Source organism: Chelonia mydas, chromosome 4, assembly GCF_015237465.2.
Source record: "Chelonia mydas isolate rCheMyd1 chromosome 4, rCheMyd1.pri.v2, whole genome shotgun sequence".
NCBI lineage: Eukaryota > Metazoa > Chordata > Testudines > Cheloniidae > Chelonia > Chelonia mydas.
Window position 1 is genome coordinate 120,093,790 of NC_057852.1, and position 27,498 is coordinate 120,121,287.

The following is a 27,498-nucleotide window of genomic DNA, read 5'->3' on the forward strand; positions in this document are numbered from 1 at the left end:
TCATCCGGGACATCCCCCGTTCGCCACGAGTTTTCAAAGATAATGGCCAATGGCTCTGCAATCACAGCCGCCAATTCCTTTAGTACTCTCAGATGCAACTCGTCCGGCCCCATGGACTTGTGCATGTCCAGCTTTTCTAAATAGTCCTGAACCACCTCTTTCTCCACTGAGGGCTGGCCATCTACTCCCCATGCTGTGATGCCCAGCGCAGCAGTCTGGGAGCTGACCTTGTTCGTGAAGACAGAGGCAAAAAAAGCATTGAGTACATTAGCTTTTTCCACATCCTCTGTCACTAGGTTGCCTCCCTCATTCAGAAAGGGGCCCACACTTTCCTTGGCTTTCTTCTTGTTGCCAACATACCTGAAGAAACCCTTCTTGTTACTCTTGACATCTCTTGCTAGCTGCAGCTCCAGGTGCGATTTGGCCCTCCTGATTTCATTCCTACATGCCCGAGCATGTAGGATCCATTTTGAAGCACTTGCAGGAGAGGAAGGTGATCAGGAACAGTTAACATGGACTCACCAAGGTCAATTCATGAATGACTGACCTGATTGCCTTCTATGATGAGATAACTGGCTCTGTGGATTTGAGGGAAGTGGTGGACATGATATATCTTGACTTTAATAAAGTTTTTGATACAGTCTCCCACAGTATTCTTGCCAGCCAGTTAAAAAAGTATGGATTGGATGAATGGACTGTAAGGTGGATAGAAAGCTGGCTAGATAATCAGTCTCAACGTGTAGTGATCAATGGTTCGATGTCTAGCTGGCAGCTGGTATCAAGCGGAGTGCCCCAGGGGTCTGTCCTGGGGCCGGTTTTGTTCAACAGTTTCACTAATGATCTGGATGATGGGATGGCATGCACCCTCAGCAAGTTTGTGGATGACACTAAGCTGGGGGGAGAGGTAGATATGCTGGAGTGTAGGAATAGGGTCCAGAGTGAACTAGACAAATTGGAGGATTGGGCCAAAAGAAATCTGATGAGGTTCAACAAGGAAAAGTGCAGAGTCCTGCACTTAGGACGGAAGAATCCCATGCCTTGCTATAGGCTAGGGACCAACTAGCTAAGCGGCAGTTCTGCAGAAAAGGACCTGGGGATTACAGTGGAAAGAGAAGCTGGATATGAGTCATCGGTGTGCTCTTGTTGCCAAGAAGGCTAACGACATATTGGGCTGCATTAGTAGGAGCACTGCCAGGAGATCAAGGGAAGTGATTATTCCCCTCTATTCGGCACTGGTGAGGCCACATATGGAGTATTGCATCCAGTTTTGGGGCCCCCACTACAGAAAGGATGTGGACAAATTGGAGAGAGTTCAGTGGAGGGCAACAAAAATGATTAGATGGCTGGGGCACATGACTTACGAGGAGAGGCTGAGGGAACTGGGCTTATTTAGTCTGCAGAAGAGAAGAGTGAGGGGGGATTTGATAGCAGCCTTCAACTACCTGAAGGGGGGTTCCAAAGAGGATGGATCTAGGCTGTTCTCAGTGGTGGCAGATGACAGAACAAGAAGCAATTGTCTCAAGTTGCAGTGGGGGAGGTCTGTGTTGGATATTTGGAAAAACTTTTTCACTAGGAGGGTGGTGATGCACTGGAATGGGTTACTGTATGTCTACACTACGAAATTAGGTTGAATTTATAGAAGTCTGGGAAGAAAGACTTTCACGCCTTTTTTCCTGGGTTACCTGTGCAGACGCCATACCACAGCAAGCATGGAGCCCACTCAGATCACTTTTGCAATTATGAGCACATTAAACACCACGCGCATTATCCAGCAGTATATGCAGCACCAGAACCTGCCAAAGTGAAACTGGGTGAGTAGGCGACATCAGTGCGGTGACGAGAGTGATGAGGACATGGACACAGACTTCTCTCAAAGCACGGGCCCTGGCAATGTGGGCATCATGGTGCTAATGGGGCAGGTTCATGCCATGGAATGCCGATTCTGGGCCCCGGAAACAAGCACAGACTGGTGGGACCACATAGTGTTGCAGGTCTGGGATGATTCCCAGTGGCTGCGAAACTTTCGCATGCATAAGGGCACTTTCATGGAACTCCCTGCCCTGAAGCGCATGAATACCAAGATGAGAGCAGCCCTCACAGCTGAGAAACGAGTGGCAATAGCCCTGTGGAAGCTTGCAATGCCAGACAGCTACTGGTCAGTCGGGAATCAATTTGGAGTGGGCAAATCTACTGTGGGGGCTGCTGTGATGCAAGGAGCCAATGCAATCAAAGATCTGCTGATATCAAGGGTGGTGACCCTGGAAAATGTGCAGGTCATAGTGGATGGCTTTGCTGCAGTGGGATTTTTTCACTGTGGTGGGGCCATAGACGGAACGCATATCCCTATCTTGGCCCGGAGCACCAAGCCAGCAAGTAAATAAACCACAAGGGGTACTTTTCAATAGTGCTGCAACCACTGGTGGATCACAAGGGACGTTTCACCAACATCAACGTGGGATGGTCGGGAAAGATACATGACTCTCACATCTTCAGGAACTCTGGTCTGTTTCAAAAACTGCAGGAAGGGACTTTCTTCCCAGACCAGAAAATAACCGTTGGGGATGTTGAAATGCCTATAGTTATCCTTGGGGACCCAGCCTACGCCTTAATGCCATGGCTCATGAAGCCATACACAGGCAGCGTGGACAGTAGTCAGAAGCTGTTCAACTACAGGCTGAGCAAGTGCAGAATGGTGGTAGAATGTGCATTTGGATGTTTAAAAGTGCGCTGGTGCAGTTTACTGACTCGGTTAGACCTCAGCAAAACCAATATTCCTATTGTTATTACTGCTTGCTGTGCGCTCCACAATATCTGTGAGAGTAAGGGGTAGATGTTTATGGCGGGGTGGGAGGTTGAGGCAAATCGTCTGGCCGCTGGTTACACGCAGCCAGACAACAGGGCGGTTAGAAGAGCACAGGAGGGCACGGTACGCATCAGAGAAGCTTTGAAAACCAGTTTCATGACTGGCCAGGCTATGGTGTGAAAGTTCTGTTTGTTTCTCCTTGATGAAACCCCCCGCCCTTTGGTTCACTCAACTTCCCTGTAAGCTAACCACCCTCCCCTCCCCCCTTGATCACCGCTTGCAGAGGCAATAAAGTCATTGTTGCTTCACATTCATGTATTCTTTATTAATTCATCACACAAATAGGGGGATAACTGCCAAGGTATCCCAGGAGGGATGAGGGAGGGGGAGGGAAGGACAAGGCCATATTGCACTTTAAAACTTAAAAAATTTAAAACTTATTGAATGCCAGCCTTCTGTTGCTTGGGCAATCCTCTGGGGTGGAGTGGCTGGGTGGCCAGAGGCCCCCCACCATGTTCTTGGGCATCTGGATGAGGAGGCTATGGAACTTGGGGAGGAAGGCGCTTCGTTACACAGGGGCTGTAGCAGTGGTCTGTGCGCCAGCTGCCTTTCCTGCAGCTCAACCATACCCTGGAGCATATTAGTTTGATCCTCCAGCAGCCTCAGCATTGAATCCTGCCTCCTGTCATCACACTGCCGCCACCTATCATCTTCAGCCCTCTCTTCAGCCTGCCACCTCTCCTCGTGTTCATGTTGTGCTTTTCTGCATTCTGACATTGTCTGCCTCCATGCATTCATCTGTGCTCTGTCAGTGTGGGAGGACACCATGAAGTCAGAGAACATTTCATCTCAAGTGCGTTTTTTTCGCCTTCTGATCTTCGCTAGCCTCTGGGAAGGAGAAGACCCTGTGATCCTTGAAACACATGCAGCTGGTGGAGAAAAGAAAAGGGGCAGTGGTATTTAAAAAGACACATTTTATAGAACAATGGTTACACTCTTTCACGGTAAATCTTGCTGTTAACATTACATACATAGCACATGTGCTTTCATGCCAAGGTCACATTTTGCCTCCCCCCACCACGTGGCTAACCCCTCCCCCCTCCCACCACCACGTGGCTAACAGTGGGGAACATTTCTGTTCAGCCACAGCCAAACAGCCCAGCAGGAATGGGCACCTCTGAATGTCCCCTTAAGAAAAGCACCCTATTTCAACACATTTCAGACGCATTAACAGACTTTTCCAGTAGCTATACTGGCCAAGAATGCCAGGGAAAATTGGTCATTAAACATGCTTGCTTTTAAATCATGTACACTATTTAAAAAGGTACACTCACCAGAGGTCCCTTCTCCACCTGGCGGGTCCGAGAGGCAGCCTTGGGTGGGTTCAGGGGGTACTGGCTCCAGGTCCAGGGTGAGAAACCGTTCCGGGCTGTTGGGAAAACCGGTTTCTCCACTTGCTTGCTGTGAGCTGTCTTCCTCGTCCCCAAAACCTGCTTCTGTGTTGCCTCCCAATCCATTGACAGAGTCAAAGCACAGGGTTGGGGTAGTGGTGGCTGAACCCCCTAAAATGGCATGCAGCTCATCATAGAAGCGGCATGTTTGGGGCTCTGACCCAGAGCGGCCATTCGCCTCTCTGGTTTTCTGGTAGGCTTGCCTCAGCTCCTTAAGTTTCACATGGCACTGCTTCGGGTCCCTGTTATGGCCTCTGTCCTTCATGCCCTGGGAGATTTTGACAAATGTTTTGGCATTTTGAAAACTGGAATGTAGTTCTGATAACGCGGATTCCTCTCCCCATACAGCAATCAGATCCCGCACCTCCTGTTCGGTCCATGCTGGAGCTCTTTTGCGATTCTGGGACTCCATCATGGTCACCTCTACTGATGAGCTCTGCATGGTCACCTCTGCTGATGAGCTCTGCACTCACCTGCAGCTTGCCACGCTGGCCAAACAGGAAATGAGATTCAAAAGTTCAAGGGCCTTTTCCTGTCTACCTGGCCAGTGCATCTGAGTTGAGAGTGCTGTCCAGAGCGGTCACAATGGAGCACTCTGGGATAGCTCCTGGAGGCCAATACCGTCGAATTGCATCCACACTACCCCAAATTCAACCCGTCAAGGCCAATTTCAGCACTAATCCCCTCATCGGGGTGGAGTAAAGAAATCGATTTTAAGTGCCCTTTAAGTCGAAAAAAAGGGCTTCATCGTGGGGATGGGTGCAGGGTTAAATTGATTTAATACTGCTAAATTCGACCTCAACTCCTAGTGTAGACCAGGCCCTAGGGAAGTGGTGGAATCTCCATCCTTTGAGGTTTTTAAGGCCTGGCTTGATTTAGCCCTGCCTGGGGTGATTTAGTTGGGGTTGGTCCTGCTTTGAGCAGGGGGATAAACTAGATGACCTCCTAAGGTTTCTTCCAACCCTAATCTTCTATGATTCTATGAAATCCTTAATCTGGATTTGAGAGATAATTTGCCAGTTATCACATTTCATGTTTGTCAGATAATACCTAGGAGAACAGGGATTCTGCATGTATTATACAGTAGTTTACATGGGGGAACAGGGAAGAGGGGCAGGGAACAGAAAACAAGGGAGAAGTGGATGTGAAAAATCCAATAAAAGAAAAAGTGTTTGAATAAAATAGTTTTCAAATGGACAGGTCAGTGAAAGTGGAGAATAAGGTCTGATCTCCCAGTTTCCCTCTTCTTCTACTATCCCCACCCCAAAATAAGTCTCTTGGCCCAGCTCTCTATATTGTAGTCCTTTTACAGAATAGCCCCAGCCTACAAGGCAGAGACAATTTAAGTGTTCTCTGCCATCCCCTTTCTTAACTCGCAACACAGAGGATATTTCTGGTTGACCCTAGCTAAAAAAACAGCCCCTTACCAGCCATTCCACCAGTGTAAATTTGAGCAGCCCTGAGGCTGTTCTAACTTTAGCTGGACTGAAGAGGGGAAGCACAAATATGACTTCATTCAATCTTTGCCCCACATCTCATTCATGGGCAGAGTGGAACTTCTCCGGAATGGAGAATCCAGCCCTCCTTACCTCTATCTCTGTTAACAGCCGAGAGCTTCTCTTGCTGTGGACTTGAGGGTAGAAAGAGGTTACAAAAGTACACAAAAAAGTAACCCCTGCTGAAATTCTTCAGCTAGAATTCTGCCAAAAACATTCCACAATCAACAAATGGGGGGCGGGGAGAGGAGGAAGGGAAGTAATGTGGGGGATCAGCGTCTCAAAAATGTGTCTGACTCATTGAATGTAGAAAACAGGACTAACCAAAAAAAGGCTGATTTCTTAGCTGCTGTATGATTCTCACAATTAGAAAACATTCAGAAAATTTTGCAGAGTCATTACATTTTTTCTGTAATGGCCTCATTTGCATAATGCCAGATTATCTGGTTTCTGCACCAAATAAAAATCAGCACTCACTCTTAGCATCTAATGACCAACACACACTACTTAAGTCTTCATCCTGCAGGCTACCAGCCACCCACACCTTCCACTGCTTCTCAAAATGTATCTCAGTGGTCACTGAGGATGTTCAGCATTTCAGAGAATCAGCCCATAATCATTGGAATTAATATGCATTTTAAAATTGAATAAACATAATGGATTCCTCTCAAATTAGTCCAGATCTGTCACTTTCAAAACCCAGTATATCTTTCAAATCCCAGCACAAGCTCTATAGAAACCTACTGAGAAACTTCCCCGTTCCGCTGTACAAACTCCTTGACCTGCTCTGACACTTTAACTGCTCCCACTACTGTTTTTCCAGGATCTCAGCAGATCAAAACCAGGAATAATAATCTGAAGTTGCTAGGACATTGGATCACTAAATGCTAACGTGCAACTAAATGTACTGACGCCATCTGACAATGGCCGAGCAGGTGGTGAACTGAGTCTACTGCTTATTGTACAGTACACATGCTCATTTTTCTGTTGCTTCATCCTACTCCTTTGCCACCCCACTTGTCCGTTTTACCTACTGCTGCTTCTTGTCATAAACCTGTGCTCTGATCCTGCAAAGACTTAAGGTCAGATTTACAAAGGTAGTTAGGTGCCTAAAGATGCAGATACGTGCCTAATAGATTTTCTAAAAGTGCCTAAGCAGGTTAGGCACCTAACTCCTATTGGAAGTCAATAGGAGTTAGAGGCATAGCTTATTTGGTGTGCAAAGGGTCAGATATACAAAGGTATTTAGCTTCCTAAAGATGCAAACATGTGCCTAATGAGATTTTAAATCAGTTTAGTTTTGAAGCCTTTACCTTGCCCACTGGGGCTCCTATTCAGAGGATTTTCAGATCCAGTCAAGCACACTTTAATAGGAGTCAGATTGAAATTGCAATGTAAAAAGTGTAAGTTGTTTCAGGAATAAATCCAGTAAACATCTGTTATATCACAGCCCGTTCTCCAAGCTGTTCTACGTAAATGATTCAAAGTGTTGAAATTCATTAGTCACTTCTCAACAACTGTTCTGCCAGCAGATGCTGCCAATGCCTCTTCTTCTGCTGCCTACATGTGACAGTGGAGATCGAGACCTCAGGATTCAGCGGCGTATAGCTGCATAGAGCAGACGAAGCAGGAATAATAGGCACTTGCTCCTTGATCAATCACTGACTCATTTTGGGAGGGAGAGAATCAATGGGGATGAGTGATTTGTGGGTTGACTTATGGAATGATGTAAAATAAGGCGTTTTATGTTGATCAGTTTGAGTACTCAAAACCCCCCAACAACCCTAGTATTAAAATACACACCAAGTCTCTGTTTGCAATTCTGAACCTGTTTCTTCTATGGACTCCAAATAGTTCATTATTGTGTGTGAGGGGGTGGGGGTAGTCACAGACATTTGGGTTTTCAACAAAAAAATCAAAGTTTTCTATGAAAAACAGACACTGCTTGTGAACAATTTCCTTTGGTCAAAAACTCAGTTTTCCATAGAAAAATTGTTTTAAATTTTTGAACAGCCCTATCTGCGATATTATGCAGCTCCATCCCTTTACAAATATTTTCAATAAATTGTCACTCGTTAAGACCAGACTTGATGATGGTAATTTTCGACTTCCATTTTAGTGTTGGCTAGGTAGGAAAAAGCCTGTTGTGCGTGGAGGAAATTCTGTGAAGTTTCCACTCATGGTACAGTACTTTTTTCTAATAATACTATCCTGTAAAAAGAATTTACCCTGATAGCCGCAGCACATATGAAATGAGGCTAATTCAGCAGGTGCTCTGAGAGTCATGTGGATAGATTTTTAATTTCGAAGGGACCATTATGATTTTCTGATATTACCATTTACATAACATTGGTCATAGAATGCAGCCTAATTTCCATCACACAATATTGAATTTGCTGGAGGAACTATATTATATCTTCTAGAACTAGATATGTTAATGGAGGATAGGTCCACCAATGGGCCAGGATGGGCATAGATAGTGTCCCTAACCTCTGTTTGCCAGAAGCTGGGAATGAGCGACTGGGGATGGATCACTTGATGATTACCTGTTCTGTTCATTCTTATGTTCTTAGAAAGAAATCCAGTCTTGATTTAAAGTCTTCAAATGATGGAGGTCCTACCACAGTCCTTGGCAAGGTGCCCCAGTAGTTAATTTCAGTCACTGTTTTAAAAAGTGTGCCTTATTTTTAATTTGAATTTGTCTAGTTTCAGCTTTCAGACGCTGGATCTTGTTATGTTTTTCTCTGCTAGATTAAAGAGCCTTTCAGTATATGATACCTTCTCCCCTGGTGGGTATTTTAGGACACCCATGGTGGCCCAGGCAAGTTCATTTATTTCCTATAAGATTATCAATATACATACCCCAAAACTTTTTTCCTCCTATTGCAAATTAGAGCTGGCTGAAAACCAAAAAAAACCCCGAAAACAAAAAAAGGAATTTTTTGTTGAAAATTTTCAGGGCAAGTCTTCAGAATTCAAATTGAAATGAAAACAGTTAATTGAACATGAATAAGCAAATAAGAAAGTTCATTGAAAATCAAAATTCAGAACGCCAACCAGCACTTTTGCTCACTCATGTACAATATTTCTCCTAAATTTTGTTCTGCAATCTGCCTTCCCAGCTTTTCCTTCCACAAAACAGACTATTTTTTCTCTCTGTGTCATCTTTGTGTTTTTCTTGCCTTGGTGGAGTTTGCAGTTCCTTCCAATTTAGTGTCCTTTGCAGGTGTCAGGAATCCTCTTTTTAGATTATTATATAAACCCACATGTCACAGCAATTCTTGAAGTACCCCACTATATACCTTCTTCCTTATTCTGTCCTGTGTCTGCTGCCCCTCTGCCTGGCCCAAATCTGAAATACTTCCTTGTTTTAATTGGTATTTACTCACGTAAATAGTCCTATTGAACCCAAGAGAGTACTACTCTGTGTACAGACTGCAGAATCAAGCTCTCTGTACATTATTGTTTATCATTTAGTTGTTCCAATCTAATTTGAATTAATTTTGAGTAGGTCAAAACTTTTTCAAATGCTTCCTAAAAATCCAAATGTATTGGGACTCATTCTGATGTCTCAGATCAGTGAAGCTACTTCTGATTTCGACTGGTGTAAGAGAAACCAGAATCCGGCTCGTCATGTCAGCTGCATTCCCTTCAACCGTTGCACAGTTCCACTAAACACATACTTGTATAGTACACACATGTGGGGCTACGATTAAAATATAGCAAAGGCAGTGTGGATTTAACTTAAATCTATAAATGTATAGTGTAAGTTATAATGCAATTGATGGGCAAATCTAGGGGTGGTTATTTTGGGGAGTTGCTATATAATCTCACATCATCAATGACTCATACACATACCCTTGTATAAATTACTCATGCTCCTGTCATTTAATTGGGGGTGGTTTGTGAGTGAGACTGTACGGATGTTGCCAGCCAGAATAGGGGTGCTTATTAATGCTGCTTTAGAAGTGGGTGGGTGTGTGCACATGCTGTCTCAGTGGCATTTGAGCAACAGCACTGAATCTGGAACTATGTATTTAAAGAATCCTTTAGTTATGTTTATTCCAATTGGATCATTTCCCATAACTTTACCACCCTCTTACAAGCATCCCAGCCATTAAAAATATCTTGGACAGCTCTGAGCAGGATATTGTAAAATGTATTTCACCGTTCAAGACCAGCCCTGAAGTACTCCTGTCCCAAATACATATGCGAGTTAATGATTAAGAATCGGATCTTGAGTATACACTATTCTGCTCTGAGCAAATAGTTATAAAATATTTTCAAGGGAACTGATTACTTCCATGATTATTTTCATGGAAGGGGTTTTAAAATTCAGAAGACATCACAGTGCATAATAATACCTACTAAAATTCAGCTGTCTCTATATAAATTGCAGTAGTAGAACTTCCAGAGTGAATATTGACTGGGTAATATTGCTGTATTAGCTAAGTGCCCAAGTTTGGTGAAAATGCTTGGGGGAGGGGATTTTTATAAGCACTGTGCGTTGGCCTACCACTTCTCTCATTGGCTTGCCTCTTCCCCCATTGAAATCAATGTTGAGCGCTTCTGAAAATTACGCTGACAAATTTTACACAGAACTCCTATTTTATGGGGAACACATCACATCTTTTTGCTTCATTAAGGCAATAAAACTGAACCGTTTGGGCTGGAAAACACCACGAGTGAAGCAGGCAAAGTGATACACGGGGCTTAGAATGATAGAAGGTTAGGGTTGGAAGAGACCTCAGAAGGTCATCTAGTCCAACCCCCTGGTCAAAACGGGACCAACCCCAAGTAAATCATCCTTCTTGCTACGCACTGCATATTAAGCTTCTGTTTATAAATGGTTAACAGATGATTAATGGATGCCACAGACACCTATGCTCCGTAGATGGTTATAAGCACACCTGTAGAAGGTGTTATAGATAGTTATAAAAATCTGTCACACTCAATCTCCAGTCTAAAACTAGATTAGCCATTTAACAAATATTAACCTATTATAAACTATTTATAAATGGAACATTAAGATCACGCATGATCCAAACTCACATATTTAGATGTCTAAAGAATTAGACTTGGAGGAAATATTCATAATCAAAGCAAGTTCTGACAGCTGAAATGCTGGTGTATAATTTATTTTGTTTGTTTAAATGTAGTGTTCTCATGCATAAAATTCCTATAATCCTAAAAGATCCTATTTTATGATGAACACATTACACTTGGTTTTGTTTCTGTTTGTTTTATTAAGGCAATAAAACTGAAGTAGACTGTTTATTTGAATGATTGTTTTTGTTTTGGTACAAAACAAATATACTAATAGTGTACACAGTACAAATATACTAATATTTATTTTTGGTTTCAGATAAAGACGCAAACAAGCAAGCAAGAAAAGTTTGGTGTGGTAAGCATAATACAGTGAGTAAGGCTTAGTGGCACTCACTCTTGGGTTGCAATATTAGGGCTAGCATTTGTTATAATCTGCAGCCACAGAGGGCAAAATGAATACACTTCTCTTGGCTGGAATGGATGACACAAGCATCCTAAGGCAGTGATGTACATGTATATTTAGGGGAAGATGTACAATACAGACAAATGTGACTTTAAGATGACATCTTGGCAACTGGAGCTGGTCAGAAAATATTTTTGTAAAGAGGTTTTCCCATTTTCTGTTCAGCTTCTGTTGACAAATAAGGGTAGCTTTCTCAAACTGTACACAAAACGTACTACCAAAACCACAGAGTAAAAGCACAGGGGCACTCTACTAGCTAGTATTTTAGTGGGAACTTATGTAGTTGCATCTTCTCTCATTTACACTCATGCAAACAACACACAAGAGCCAAATCCTACCCTGATTTATATCCCTTTGCACTCAGTTAAGTTGCCAACGGTGTTAAGGAAGGGCAGAATTTGACACCCAAGAAAAGCAGACCCACAGTTAATCTTGCATTTTAAGATCTCATCTGAAAGGCCCCCTACACTATACATTTGTTTTCTCTGTCTTGGAAGGAAGAAGTTTTGAGTCAATCCTGACTTGATTTAAACCTGTGGTTACAGGTACTTCAGATAGTTCACAGCAGATGATTAGACCATTGTACTATCCTCACTTACTGGGTTAACTTTTTAGACAGACATCATTCTAGCTTACCATGGCTGATTGATTTAAAGGGACCCATGGGTCTGTACAAGACATTATAACCAGATAACTTCCTTATACCAGGGGGGTCTGCCCCTTTAAGGGCCACAGGCCTGAGGCCAGCCAGCCCTGTTCATTGATCCGGTGCAACTGAGGAGGGGACTGGTATTCTCTATAGAGATCTGGGCTGTCAGTAAGGAAGGAGCAGGAGTAGGGAGTCCCCTGGGAGGGGAGGCAGTGCTCAGAACACAGAAGAATCCTGCAGCAGACCCCGAAGAAGGAGGGACAGATTGAAGAAAAGAGGGGAAAACCCCTAGGAGCTGTAGCCCCGGGTGGGCTGAGGAACTGGTATTGTGTTTTTTTGCCTTTGTTTGGAACATACAACTGCCTGGAAAGAGACCTTGGTTCCTTTTGTGGGTTGGGCTCAAGCCAGCTCCTTACATCCCTACCAGAATGTGATCTGACAAGCTCTGCTGCAATGTGCAATTTCTGTGGGAGGATGCTCAGCACCTCACAGGAACTATGGGGCAGTAATGATAGAAGAATATTATACTTAAACCACCTGTGGCAATTCCCAGTGGCAAGGATGAAAAACAATTTGTCTCACAGGATGAGGCATTATATGCTGTGGAGATACTGCAGCTGGGTTCTATGCCTAAGAATGGATCTGTGTACGAACCCCCTGCCATGAACTGCCTTTATGCTAGCATTGTGCTAATGTGATTTCACAATGGTACATGTGAGCAATCCATAAACTCTGTTGCTACTATTTTACAGCATCATAAGTATGTGTGCTTCTGTGGAACTCAGAGTATGTCAACACGGGGATAAAAAACAAACAGCACCAAGTCTCGGAGCCTGGGTCAGCTGACTTGCGCTTGAAGGGCGTAGGCTGTATGGGGCTCAAAATAGCAGCGTACATGTTCAGGCTCAGGCTGGAGCCTGGGCTGAGAAACCCTCCCCCCCCGCATGGGGTTTCAGAGCCTGGGCTCCAGTCCGAGCATCAACACTGCCGTTTTATAGCCCCACAGCCTGAGACCCAAGAGCCCAAGTCAGATGGCCTAGGCCAGCTGCAGCTGTGCCCTGGGTCTTTTCTCCCAATGTAAACATACCTCAGTGGTAAAACTCCCACTGACTTCAGTAGGGTAGGACTGGGCCTTAAGTTTGACATTACAATAATCTAGCATGCTGATCCCTTACAAACTCCAAGATGCATACTGTATAGACACTAAACTGGAAGAGGTTTTTCATCAACATTAAGTGTCTGATTTTATTCTTAGTTGCACAATTCATAGGATTTAGACACATGCTGAAATCTAAATTGATTTACCTTTCTTAGTTGTAAAAGTAAATAAGTTATAGGACTTAACTGTGATGTCGGCTTCATTTAGACCTGGCTAGATGCTGCTTTTATACCTTAAATAGCCCTGGGATATTTATTGAATGGCACAGGTTATCTATACATAGAGCCAGATCCAGTGGAGCTATGCCTGTTTACATCAGTTCTGGATCTGAGACCTAAGCTGTAGCTTTCAAAAGTGTATTTAAATACACCTGGCTGTATTGCAAAATAACAACGCTTAAAATATCCTCTTTGAAAATAAGCTTAATTGGCAGGGTGTAGCAGGAAGAAAGATTTACCATTCAGTAGGCTGCTTTTGTATTGAATCAATGGCCAGTATGGGTGAGGGAGCAGAGCAGAGCAATGTGTTCCTTGAGGAGATTTTGAAAATTGCATAAGGCATTTAGGAGTACAGATCTCATGGGTACTTCTGAAAGCCTCCCTCCATCATTTGGATGAGGTGGAAAATCAAGGTACTGACCAATTATAAACAAGCAAAGATGCCATGGAACTTTTAGTTTATTTTAGGTTTATTGGATTTGATGCAGGGTAAATGATGGGTCTGGATTTGTTGTGTCTTTTGCTTTACACAACAAACTTAATATGAAGGAACCACAGAAGCATGCAAATAACAGTGTGTAATGAAGATAGGCATCGTGCAAGGCCTGCAAGCTACCTCGAACACTGCTGCTCTGGTTGCGTTCTGCTGTCTTCAAAAACATAGAAAATGGTCAGAGTCACCACTACCCTATTTCCATATGCTATAGTTTACAATTGGGAGCTGGTAGCAACTTCTAGATTTAGGTTGTCTAACTAATGTTTCCATTATTAATATGGCTAGTAAGGAATCTATTTGTCAAAAAACATTTCCTGAATCTTTGTTTTAGACATACTTGGTGACTGGTTATTTTGAAATAAATTGCCAAAATAATTGAAACTGGTGTGATTATATTGTGTTATCTCAACAAATAAAATATGTAGAATTTTAAAATATTTTGCAATGAATTTTTAATTTTTTGGGACAGAATTCCCTCTGGAGTAATAATAAAATTGTATTTTCCCTTCCCTAGAAAATCTAGGAAATTGCCAACAACAACCTGTTAAAATCATCTTATTTAGACTGGAAAATGAAACATTCAAAAGTTAGGGAATGCTCGATTTAGGGTTGCCCAGGCAACACTTAATTCTTCCCCTCTGTGCATAGGCATTGGCATACTGTCTTTAAATACATAATCAGATACTATTTTTTCCATGAGACCACGGCCACATTCAGCACACAGAATGGGCACACAAGGGAACAGACTTAAGGTTGCATGGGTCATGGTAAATCTGGCATTGCCTAGCTTTCAAATGCTTCACTTTGCAACCTCAGTAAGATCCATTTAAGGTTCAGAAGCGGGGAGGATTGTATGTATTTATGAGTATATTTTTAAAAGCTGAATACAGACTTAAATACCCAGCGCTCCTAAATACTAATCTAAGCAAGTGCTGTTAGTTAGCCTGAGTGTCCTGGCCAAATTCGTGTGGGTAATGACATTTTTTCAGCGAAGTGCTGCCATTGCTTCAGTTGGGGATATTCTTTAGTAGACACTGTTGTGGAGAAGTTTTTGTTCTCTGTAAAAGAAACACCTGTGCCAACCCAGAGCTGCTGACATTCCAGTGTGGGGGTGAAAGATGAGCTTTTCCCATTATTACTATGGTTTGCTGTCCTACAAACAGTGAATAAGTAATTGTACAGGCTATGTGTGGTATGATTAAAAGCTTCATACTGTGAAATGCAGAAATATTTTATATTAATATTGACATGGTTTTCTGAGAATAACTATGAAAAACAAAATGTAAATATAAATGTGCCGTCAAGTAAACCCTAATTTGAATAAAGCTACATCCCTTTTCACAGTAATATGGCAGATTATGCTCCAGGAACTGCATATCTATACAGCTTGCCACGACAATGAAATACTGATGTATGAACAGTTCAATATAATAATTTGAGGATTTAGTAGCCTGTCATAACACATGAAGCTGCAACAAAATATTTACTTTATAAAATAAAGACTGATGCGTTCATAAAAGTAATGGCTTGATTTAAATGACACATTTCAGTCATGATTGCAGTGCTGTTGTAGCCATGTTGGTCCTGGGATATTAGAGAGACAAGGTGGGTGAAGCAATCTCTTTTATTGGACTAACTTTTGTTGCTGAGAGAGACAAGCTTTCAGGCTACCCAGAGCTGTGTGCAGCCCGAAAGCTTGTCTCTTTCACCAACAGAACTTGGTCAAATAAAAGATATTACCTCACTCACCCTCTCTCTCTGTAACATTTCAGTCATGTTCAACAGGGTTTAGAGGAAGCAGTAAAACAGCTTTTCTGGTGCCTGGATAGAGCTAACCACCCAATTCAACCTCTTCCTCTTGTATATGGTTATATCACTGCTTAGAAGTGACCTCTCTGAGGGTTTTATAATGCTGCCCATCCCCATAGCAATTGAGCACCTTCTTGAAGTGAGAGGCAGAAAAAGTGACTATCTGCTGAGTGTGCGAGAGGAAGATGTTTCATCTTCAGAGGTGGCATCACTCAAGATCTCCTACTGGGAATGGCAAACCACAGCAACTGGGAACTGTTGGCAGTCATGAAAATGTAAGCAAACTGTCTGGCGGATTACCCTGACAGGCTGCAGGTTGCCCACCACTGGTCTAGATAATACTTAGTCCTGCCATGAGTGCAGGGGACTAGACTAGATGACCTCTCGAGGTCCCTTCCAGTCCTATGATTTTAAGATTAATCTCTTTATATCTTGCTTGTCCATCTTTAAAATAGAGTGAGTGATATTTGTCTGTCTTATCTATTTAGATTGTAAGCTCTTCAGGACAGAGTCTCTCTCTTACTCGGCCTCTTCAGTGACTAGTACAATAGGGACCTAATCTTGGTTGGAGCTCATTATGAATAAAAATCAATGTATATTATGATTACACACACACAGAATGTTTCTGAAAAATCCTTTTTGAGGTATACCTTCAAGAGCTGAATTCCACACAAAACAGGAGAACATGATTCTGCATTACACAGAGACTTGTATAGAGATGGCCCTAGGCTGAAATATGATATATGCACAACCCTGCTTCAGATATTGTATTCAATATGGATTAATCACTTTTAGTACAAATTCCAAAAATTTTCATGATCAGTGAACCAACTGTCCCAGGCACAAGGAAAGCAAAATGATGTGCTTTACAGAGTTTATCCAACAAGATCTCAGAGCTATTAGTTTCATGGTGAATAATAGCTAAAGGAAAAATATCTAGTGCAGAATGAAAACATATTTTGGCCCAAATCCATTCTGTGAATTGCTTGCTTTCTCACTCATAACACTATAAAAATCAATTGGCTGCCCAGCTGCTTAGGCCGGCCTGAAAGTGACAAAATTATCTAGATTCTAGTATGGTGTAGTTCACAACCAAAAATAATATCTTAACCTATAAAACACAAGTTAAAGGGACAATATTAAGTAGTTTAAATAAACATTGAGATTGTGCATAATTTTTTTTGTCTTACAAAATGTAATAGAATTGTTGCACCGTCTTAGGTTTTTATGTAGTGCCTCTCACAGTATTGCCAACTCCATGGGTTAAACAGAAGAACATAAGAATGGCCATACTGGGTCAGACCAAAGGTCCATCAAGCCCAGTATCCTGTCTACCAACAGTGGCCAATGCCAGCTGCCCCAGAGGAAGTGAACCTAACAGACAATGATCAAGTGATCTCTCTCCTGCCATCCATCTCCACCCTCTGACAAACAGAGTCTAGGGACACCATTCCTTACCCATCCTGGCTAATAGCCATTAATGGACTTAACCTCCATGAATTTATCTAGTTCTCTTTTAAACCCTGTTATAGTCCTAGCCTTCACAACCTCCTCAGGCAAGGAGTTCCACAGGTTGACTGTGCACTGTGTGAAGAAGAACTTCCTTTTATTTGTTTTAAACCAGCTGCCCATTAATTTCATTTGGTGGCCCCTAGTTCTGATATTATGGGAACAAGTAAATAACTTTTCCTTATTCACTTTCTCCACACCACTCATGATTTTATATACCTCTATCATATCCCCCCTTAGTCGCCTCTTTTCCAAGCTGAAAAGTCCTTGTCTCTTTAGTCTCTCCTCATATGGGACCCATTCCAAACCCCTGATCATTGTAGTTGCCCTTCTCTGAACCTTTTCTAATGCTAGTATATCTTTTTTGAGATGAGGAGACCACATCTGCACGGTTCAAAGCTGATGAGTGTGACTGCCAAAAATCTTGAGATTTTCTAAGATAATACATTTGTGTGGGGTTATTTGCCTTTTTTAAAAGCTGTAAGGGAAAGCCACCTGCCCCCAGAGTGGGTATGAGCTTTTCAGGGACAAAATCTTCAGCCATCTTAATCCTCCCCGTCTCCTACCACATTGTTATCCTCTGAACAAGAAGTAAAAGATACATTGTGAGTTGCACTGCACTATGGGCTGTGGTGACTTGTTCCAAAGAAATATTTAAAAGTCTTGTGTAAACTACATCTGCTGTTATATTAAAGACCAGAGTTTTAGCTTGTGTATGTGGGCACAGCTCCATTGACCTCAATGAAATGTTGTCCATTGACATGCGCTGAGAACCTGGCTCATGGTGTATCCAATCTAAGGAAAGAGTCCTGCCATGGGAATGGAAATATTCATATAATATACAAGACTAAGATCCCCTGTGATGAAGCTTGTCCATTATGTCCTTAACGCCGAAGTCTGAACTAGGAAGTAGAATGAAGGATTCACCCTTATTTAATCTTCCTAGCGTTCTTCTGCCTGATTCTCATCTGTATTGCACTGTAGCAAATTAGGAGTAACTCCACTGAAGTCCATTGACTTACATAGATGTAAAACTGGTGTAAGGAAAAGGAGAATCAGACCCCTTGTTTTGTTCTTTTTTTGTCCCCTGAGATTGGGGCCATTTGAGAGTCTGATAGAAGCAGAGTGGCCTGAAAGCCTGTAATATTGTAAAAATCTTGCCTTTTGAAGGGACTTTGGATTACTGTCCCATTTTAAATTTTTTATCCTAGGTTCTTGTTGTTAGTCTTGTTGCTTTTTCTTGGGGAGTGCATTCTGGGCTGTGTGAACACCTAAGGTTTTTGCATGCTGCTAGAAAATAATATTCTGTCACTTTCATCTCTTGGGTTTGTCGTGAATCTAGTAAACTATTTGGTTGCCATTTGTGTAATCTGACACTCCCCATACTATGGGGGAAATAGAATCTGGATTGTCTCCTCCAGTGTCCACCTCCTGATAGGATCTGAATCTACATCCTTCCATATCTCTTAAAACAGAAATATGAAAAGGAGCAAACAACTTGACACTTTCCACCCACCCAGCTGTCACTTGCTCTAACCAGACTGAAAAAGATCTGTACATTAGCTGGCATCTTGTGTGACGGGGCAAGGCCAGATGGCTATAGAAAAGTAGTGGGAGATAGATATATTAGCTCCAGGCTAAACAAATCCCTGGTACCAGGTTAAGTGAAATGGAAGCTGCTCCAGGTCAATTAAGACACCTGGGGCCAATTAAGAACTTTCCAGAAGGCAGGGAGAAGGCTAGGTTGATTGGGACACCTGAAGCCAATCAGGGGCTGGCTGAAACTAGTTAAAAGCCTCCCAGTCAGTCAGGTGGGTGTGGCTGTCAGGAGCTGTGGAAGGAAGTTGTGCTATTGGAGAGGCTGAGTAGTACACACCATATCAGGCACAAGGGTGAAGTGGAGCTTGAGGAATTGAGGACTGCTGTGGGGAAGTAGCCCAGGGAATTGTACGTGTCCTGTTTCTAAAAGGTCAGCTACCACAGCTGATACTATTAGGGTCCCTGGGCTGGAGCCCGCAGTAGAGGGTGGGCCCGGGCTCCCCCCGCCCCCTCCTTTGCCCCCTTATTAATCAATGAGACTGGGCGACAACAGAGACTGTGCAAGGAAGAATAACGTCTCCTCACCTCCCTTGCTGGCTTATGATGAAAATGACTCAGTAGACAGTGACCCTTGTCTCTAGAGAAAGAAGGGTTACGTGGAGGGTCACAGTGAGCCTCTGAGGCTAGCGAAATGCGCCAGGAAATGTGGGACCCACGGAGGGAAGGACAGAGCTTTGTCACACTTGGCTTTTGTGCCAGTGCCAGGGAAACATGATGCTTACACTACAGAACAAGTAACACTGCTGGCAAACTGAAGCAGGAGATTTTAAGGATTTGTCATCATTCTCTGACATAATTTGAAACTATCAAATTAACATCAGTTTAGCCAATGTGGGTAGAATCTGCTATTCAGTTACAGAAGACTTCATTTGCTGGTGCTGTTGTGGGTTTTTTGTTTGGTTTCCCTCCCCCTTTTAAATATAAAACAATGGAACCACGTGTTGAAATCCTGGTCCTTTTAAGTCAGTGACAACACTCTAATTCACTTAAATAGGGCCAGGATTTATTATCAAGTCATCATCAAATCAGCATAAGACAAATTGCTTACTGATGTAAGAGGTTAAGTGAATCAGGGCTCTGGGTAGGTAGCCCCCGTGCTTCTGTGCAGCTACACTGACTTCAGTGCATTAATGCAAAGAGACCCCGTGCCCACAGAGAGCCTGACATTTCCCATATATGAAAAAAGATGTAAGCAAATAGTAATAGGAGATTAGCGACATTGTTTTTCGTCCTAAAACATTTATAATGCTAAACTTCAAGTACCATCTCTTCTCCTCTGGTTTAGCGATTGCCGTGCATTGTCTGTTGTTTCAGATTTGGTGCGTTAAAGAGAAATGCAAAGTGTTCTTGTTGGATAAGGAAGTGTAGAACAATGAAAGAAAACACAGTTCGCTCAAGCTGCACAGAATGAAAAAGTGTAACATCATAAAGAAAATGCAAATTTGGATTCTCCTACACACTTTTTATGGAAATTAAAATCCTGTTTTTGCCTGGTAACAATGATATAGTATTGTATTAATAAGGTAGTCATCAAAATTAAGCAAACCAAGACATTTGGGCCATAAATCTTATTGATGGTCATAAGATAATTAATATTTAGATAATGTCCATCTGCTTTATGACCTTGGAGCTGCATTCCTTAACAAGGGATACAAAACACAAATTACATACATGAGTCAGGGTGGGAGTTCAATGCCCAAATTGTAAACAGTATAGATCATGCTGTTCTGGAGGTATGATAGCTATGACTTCACTAAAATTAGACAGACGGAAATCTAATCTTGGTATTACAAATATCCAGTTTATTAATGAAATGGCCAAGATGATAACATTTGTAGAAAACTCACTTCTGAAGGGGTTTGAAATAAAAGAACACAGTAGCCAAAGATAAAAGTAATATTGGCTAAGTACATCTGGAAAAGCAAAAAGCAGACTATAGGTTTTACCAAATTGCATACCAAAGCAAATGAACCAACTCAAATCCATCTAACTTTACACAACCATGCCCTATGTAAATGCATATTTTTATTACTGTTCCCTTATCCTGCCTGTCCTTTCCTTTTTATTTGTGATACTCTGTCAAGGTTCCTTCCCCATTCTGAACTCTAGGGTACAGATGTGGGGACCTGCATGAAAAACCCCCTACACTTATTTTTACCAGCTTAGGTTAAAACTTCCCCAAGGTACAAACTATTTTCCTTTTTCCCTTGGACTTTATTGCTGCCACCACCAAGCTTCTAACAGATATATAACCAGGAAAGAGTCTGTTTGGAAACGTCTTTCCCCCCCAAAAATCCTCCCAAACTCAACACTCCCTTTCCTGGGGAAGGCTTGATAAAAATCCTCACCAATTTGCATAGGTGAACACAGACCCAAACCCTTGGATCTTAAGAACAATAAAAAAAAAAGCAATCAGGTTCTTAAAAGATGAATTTTAATAGAAGAAAAAGTAAAAAGAATCACCTCTGTAAAATCAGGATGGTAAATACCTTACAGAGTAGTCAGATTCATGACAGAGAATCCCTCTAGGCAAAACCTTAAGTTACAAAAAGACACAAAAACAGGAATCTACATTCCATTCAGCACAGCTTATTTTATCAGCCATTTAAAGAAAACAGAATCTAATGCATATCTAGCTAGATTACTTACTAAGTTCTAAGACTCCATTCCTTTTCTGTTCCTGGCAAAAACATCATACAGACCGAGAGAACCTTTGTTCCCCCCCACACCAGCTTTGAAAATATCTTGTCTCCTCATTGGTCATTTTGGTCAGGTGCCAGCGAGGTTATCCTAGCTTCTTAACCCTTTACAGGTGAAAGGGTTTTTCCTCTGGCCAGGAGGGATTTAAAGGTGTTTACCCTTCCCTTTATATTTATGACATACTCATTGTCCAGTTATTTGTTATACTCATTTGCTTCATCTTGTCTTATCTATGAGTCATAGGGGTAGGGATTGTCTTATTTGCGTGTTTGTTCAGCAGCCAACGCAGCAGAGCTCAGATCCTGATTATGTCCATTGGGAGCTACCACAATACAAATAATTGATGATACCACAAGATTTTGCTAGAAGGAAAAATACTTTGTACACAAAATACCCGAACTTTTTATGCAAAGGTCCCAAAACATTTTGCAAAGTTTAATTAAAGCCTCACAGCACCCTTGTGAAGCAGGTAAACCTCACAATAGCCGTTTTGGAGTTGAGTACATTGAGAAGCGGAGTAAGTATTTCAGCGTGTAGTGTTTGCGGCTGTGAATAGTCCCACACATCTTACTGCCATTTCAATGGAACTCCTGACAGTAATGAGTTTTTGCAGGATGAGTCCCGATGTGACTTGTGGAAGTTCACATAAAAGGATTATGAGAGATGGGAATAGAACTCAGTAGCCCTAACTCATCACACTTACCCGAGTGTCAAGACTGCCTGCCCATAAAATTACATTGCTCCAGTTGCCATGGGTACTTCTAGCATTGTATTCAGAATAGATTCAATTGTGCTAGATCTATAGTGCTAGGCACAATAAAGTGTGAGGTGGCTTCACACTGGAAGAATCCAGGGACTGCTGGAGCAAGTGTGGTATATTTTATGTATGGAGAAAAGCTCCACCAAAAACCAAAGTGTTGTGATAATTTGGGAACTCTGTATAACTTACCATATTACAAAGGTTTCAGAGTAGCAGCCGTGTTAGTCTGTATCCGCAAAAAGAAAAGGAGGACTTGTGGCACCTTAGAGACTAACAAATTTGTTATGGATGCATCCGATGAAGTGCGCTGTAGCTCACGAAAGCTTATACTCAAATAAATTTGTTAGTCTCTAAGGTGCCACAAGTCCTCCTTTTCATATTACAAAGTTATTTCTGTGGAAAATTGCTGTATCATGAATGCCTCTGTATAAGTGCTGACAGGCTGTAAGCACATCTGTCAGACGAGGGACAATGGTTTGTCAATAGACATTAACTGCTCAGCTAGTCAGGTAGAAACACTTGAATGACAATGGGTTGGCTGAGGCTGAAAGAAGTTATTTTCTCCAACTTGTCTACAGGGAGGGGCGGGAGTGGAGAAAGCAGAAAATCCCCCAACAGAACAAAGGGACCGAAGTGACAAAGCAAGGGTTTTAAAAGGAATCATAGGGGAAGTCTTGAGAGAGAGAGAGAGAGAGAGAGAGAGAGAGAGAGAGAGAGAGACGAGATAAAATTTGGCAGGAGAGGGGAAGAGATGGTCAGGCAGGCAGGCTTTCATAGATGGAGGGGGCTGAGTTTATCTGTGAGACTCAACAAGGTCAGAAAAAATAAATTGAGCAGGGGAGGGAAGAGGCTGTATGGTTCAGAAGTCAAGCCACGAGGCAAAAAGATCCTGTACCCCCTCAGAGGACCTTAACAGCCTAAAGAATGAGGCAGGGAAATGCTTGCATGGTTTATAGTTTTGGTATAAATTATCTCTCTCTCATGCTAACAAGTAAAGAGCAATGGTGTTAGAATCCTGTGCAAAGGCTGCATATGTGTTTTGTGATACATGTATCATGGGCCCCTCAAGAGGTAATCTGTAAATCCAGAGCACTCGCATGGCTGGAATTGTGGGAGGAGGTGTTCAAGTTACAGGGGAATCTGGGAAATCAGCACTAGGGTGGTCACTGCTGCATCCCCCAGAATACCAGACATATGGGTACTTCTGGGAACAGCATGGGCCTGCCCCCACCTGCATGAACTTACCCCTGCCAGCATGGTTTGCATGCAAGGTTACACCGTACTGAGGATAGCATGTGCAAGGTCATGCCAGCAGGGGCAGAGAGGCACGCTCTTCAAAATGGCATCCCCCACCCGTGATACTGGACAAACCCATGTCCTGTTTTGTCTCAGTACCAGACAGGAGACAAAACTATAAAAAAAAGGCTTGCCCTGCTTAGAACTGGACGCATGGCCTGCCTAGTCAGCCTTGGTCCCAGGGTTTGGGCCAGTCCAGCTGTCCTCCGAAGGCGGTGATAGACAGAGGATCTGCACCCCAAAGGTGTGCTTAGAGACCCCTAGCTGGGACAGTGCTTGGACTCTGTTCAGACTCCAGAGGCTTAAGGCACACAGGATCCGGTGTTTGGAGCCCCTCACAGCAAACAGGGTGAGCTCAGCTAGATCTGTGACAGTGGCACACCACTGTAACCCTGCAGCTAAAGAGCTGGGATATGTAGGCACGTTGGCCCAGTCTTGCGCCCGTGGGAGTTCATCTTAGACGTCAATGGGAGCAAGATCAAGCCCATGCTGTTGGAGCGTCCCTTGACGCCATGTGTTGCAGAACCCTTTGTCTTCGTTTTTGTTATCTTACAGACTGTCAGGCCACATCAATGGAGCTAAGCTGATTTATACCAGCTAATGACTTGGCCTTGTAGTTTTTTTTCTTTTCTCTATGTGCTCCTTGATATCTCATTAATACTTCACCTATGGCTAGAGGAAACCCTATCCCTATGTGAGCAAGTGAAACTGAACTACTGATTTTACTGTTTGGTCTCATCCAAAATAACTAACATTAAGAAACAGCATTAATTGGGTAATGTACGGCCTATGTAAATAGCTCAGACCAGAAAATTGGCACTCCGAACAAGCTATTATTTCACCCAGAGAGGACAAACTTCAGAAGAGCAACCTTACAATCAGCCATCAGGATTGAGACTGGGCCATGTTGAGCTCTGGGTCTCTTCTGTTTTTTTTAAAATAGTTTCTAGACTAATGTGAATTTTGATTACAGCTGGCCAAAATTAGGTTACTTTTTTGGTGAAAACTATTGTGAAAAATGTCCTTTTAGTTGTTAAAAAAAAAAAATCAACATTTTTCAGCCAGCTCTAATTCTGATTTGTCTTTGTAACTGGAGAGGTAGCGCAGCCTAATGGGCTGAGCAACAGTTCTAGTCCCAGCGCTGTCACAGACCTGATGAGTCTTTACTTCTCAGTGTCCATTTCCCTAGCTCTCAGTCAGAGGGAGTATTCCCTGGCCTGCTTCCCTAGTGGTGCTCAGAAGACTTGTTAGGTAATGTGAATGTATGGGTGTGATTTGAAAATATAAGGCAGTATAGAACTACATTGCCTTAAATAGTGTAATAAACCACAGGTGTGTATGTGTAGTATTGCCCTCTAGTGGGTGGAATCAGAACTGCTCAACTAGAGAGAAAAGAGGAATAGGATAAGCAATGAGGTGCTCTACACTAAGGTATAGAACTCAAATCCTCCTTGTACAAGCACCTACCTTTTGAGCTAATGGAGATTCTCAGTCCTGTCATTTCCTTCTCTATAATATCACACAAATCTATTCTTCCCTGTATCCCCATTGATAAAAACCCTTGAACATGTACAGGTCCTGTATCCTTTTCTTCTGAACCTTATGAAATCATCTCCCTTTCCCATCACTCTGATAGACCCCTTCCTCCAGTTCAACTCCTCACTGCTTTCTTGTCTTTCACTGAATCACATCAAGCTCCTTACCTCCACTTTTAAGACCCCCATAGTCTCATTCATGCCTCCATCTCCCAGGTGTTTCTCCTTCTAATCCTTCTCCTGTAAGCAGATATGTTTTGTTCTCCATTTTACACATGGAGAAACAAAAGCACAGGAGGTGCTCAAGGTCTCATGACAAGTCAGTGGCAGAGTCAGAAGTAGAACTCAGAACCCTTGACTCAGTGGGGTCTTATTGTTCTCCCACTTACACAGGTTTTTTACATGTGTAACTCTGTTGGCTTCAGCAAAGTTAGCCCTCACTGGCACCAGTGTACATGAGAAGAGACTCAGACCCCATGTCTTGTGCTACAACTATACAACCACCCTTCCTTAAGTAGTTCAGTGTATCATGACTCTAGGGGCAAATTCACCATGTTAATATCAACCTCCACAATTTACAAAGTCTGTCAGTAAAATGAATATCAGGGAAACAAACATAATATAGAACTAATAGCAGGAATCAAAATATCATGTCCCTAAGCCATAAATCCCCAAATTAAATTTGTCAACTTACCTAGGAACTAAAAGCTTTCTCTGAAGGCTGCATTGCTGCTTAAAAATTGAATTAAGCACTTCCATTATGATTTGTTTGTGGCAGCAAAGTCAATCTGACTTTGCAAAGTAGTCTCAATCAATATGTATAACCCAATTTCTTACAGAGGCTGAAGAGGTATATTATCAGCACACTGGAAGTGATGACCTTATTGCCCCAAAACACCTTTAAAAGCAATGCCATGCTCCTGCAATGAGGTGCGCAGTCTTCAATTGACTTCAGTGGGACAAAAATGCATGCGTAGGTTCTGGCCTGAATCAGGCTTTACTTTGTTCAGCTAGTCCCTGAAGTTCTGCTTAAAATAAAAAGACACTTTAAAGTGTCCTCAGAACTCTAAAGTCAAATGACCCAGCTGCAGGTGATTACATTTTTTAAGAAAGACATTAAAAGTGACTAGAACTGCATGAGTCAAAATGCTAAATCCCCTGTCTCCCAAAATATACCAAGTATTTTGAGTTGTTTGAAGGTGTCCGGTAGGATTTGCACCAAAATCTGTCATTGGTGTTCAGTGCTAGTGCCCTAGGATGAAAGGAGGAAAACAGTAATGGAAATCCACCAGAGAAAAATGGAAGTATCATTTCTAACTACTTTACAGATTTTCTAAAATCTTGAAATTTCAGAAATGTTAAAAAGCATCACACAGACTTTTACTTACAGCATGAGAGAAGCTCATTAATCATCCTGTGTATGTTACATTCTTCAACTGCTACCCACCAGTCCCTTCTCTTCTCCCTCCCAAACTCTTATCATTATCTGGCTTCTGGCCCTTCTTTGAAAATGATCAGTGGGTTTTAAGTAGAGGCACGTGATCCCTTCCAACTTCAATCTGAAATGGATTTAGGGCGGTTTTGCATTGGGACTCATTTATAGGGCGACCAGATAGCAAGTGTGAAAAATCTGTGTGTGCACACGTGTGGGGGTGGAGAGTACAGTTGCATAGATAAGACAAAGGCCCTAATATCAGGATGTCTGGTCACCCTACTCATTCACATGGTTTTCCAGGCCCTGAGTTTCAAAAACAAGTTCCCATGGTCAGACATAATGGGTTTGTGCCTATTGGCCAGCGGCCTGAGGCATTGGCTGTGTTGCAACAAAAAAATTCAAAGCTTGAAGAAACTATATGGATCTTGTACAACTGGGATATAATTGTGTGAATCAAAATATAAAAGACTAGGTGGGTGAGGTAATATTTTTATTGGGCCAACTTCTGTTGTTGGAAGAGACAAGCTTTTGAGCTTCACAGAGCTCCTGCAGTTGTTTCATTGACATAAAAGGTTTAAAAAAAAAGTAACAGATGACAGGAATACTTTAAAGCAGGAACCACGGTTTGCATTTCTGACACTCTACACAATGGACACAGCTTGCTGTTATTATGCAGCTCCACTAAAACAATTAGAGAAGTGAGACCCTCTCAGCACAGCCATAGTCTCTGTCATAGTGATCTGACAGTAGCCTGTTGTATCAACTCTGCTGGTCCTCTAGACCCTCTGCTCGGCTTCTCTATTGATCACAAAGTCCCCCGTCCCCATCGAAGCCTCAGATTAAGCAGTTGCTCCAGCTCAGAAGCCAATAGCCCGGTAAGATTGTGGAGGTTGGGGGGAGGGGAGGGAAATAAAGAGTTGGTTTTGGACTATACAAGTTTAATTGCATGAAAGATGGCTGGTCTGCAGTAGTGCACCCTCCCGCTCAGCTGCACCCCAAAATATAGAACTCCCTCAAAGCCCTTTCCCATTCCTTATCTAATACCTGTTCATGGATAGATTCATAGATATT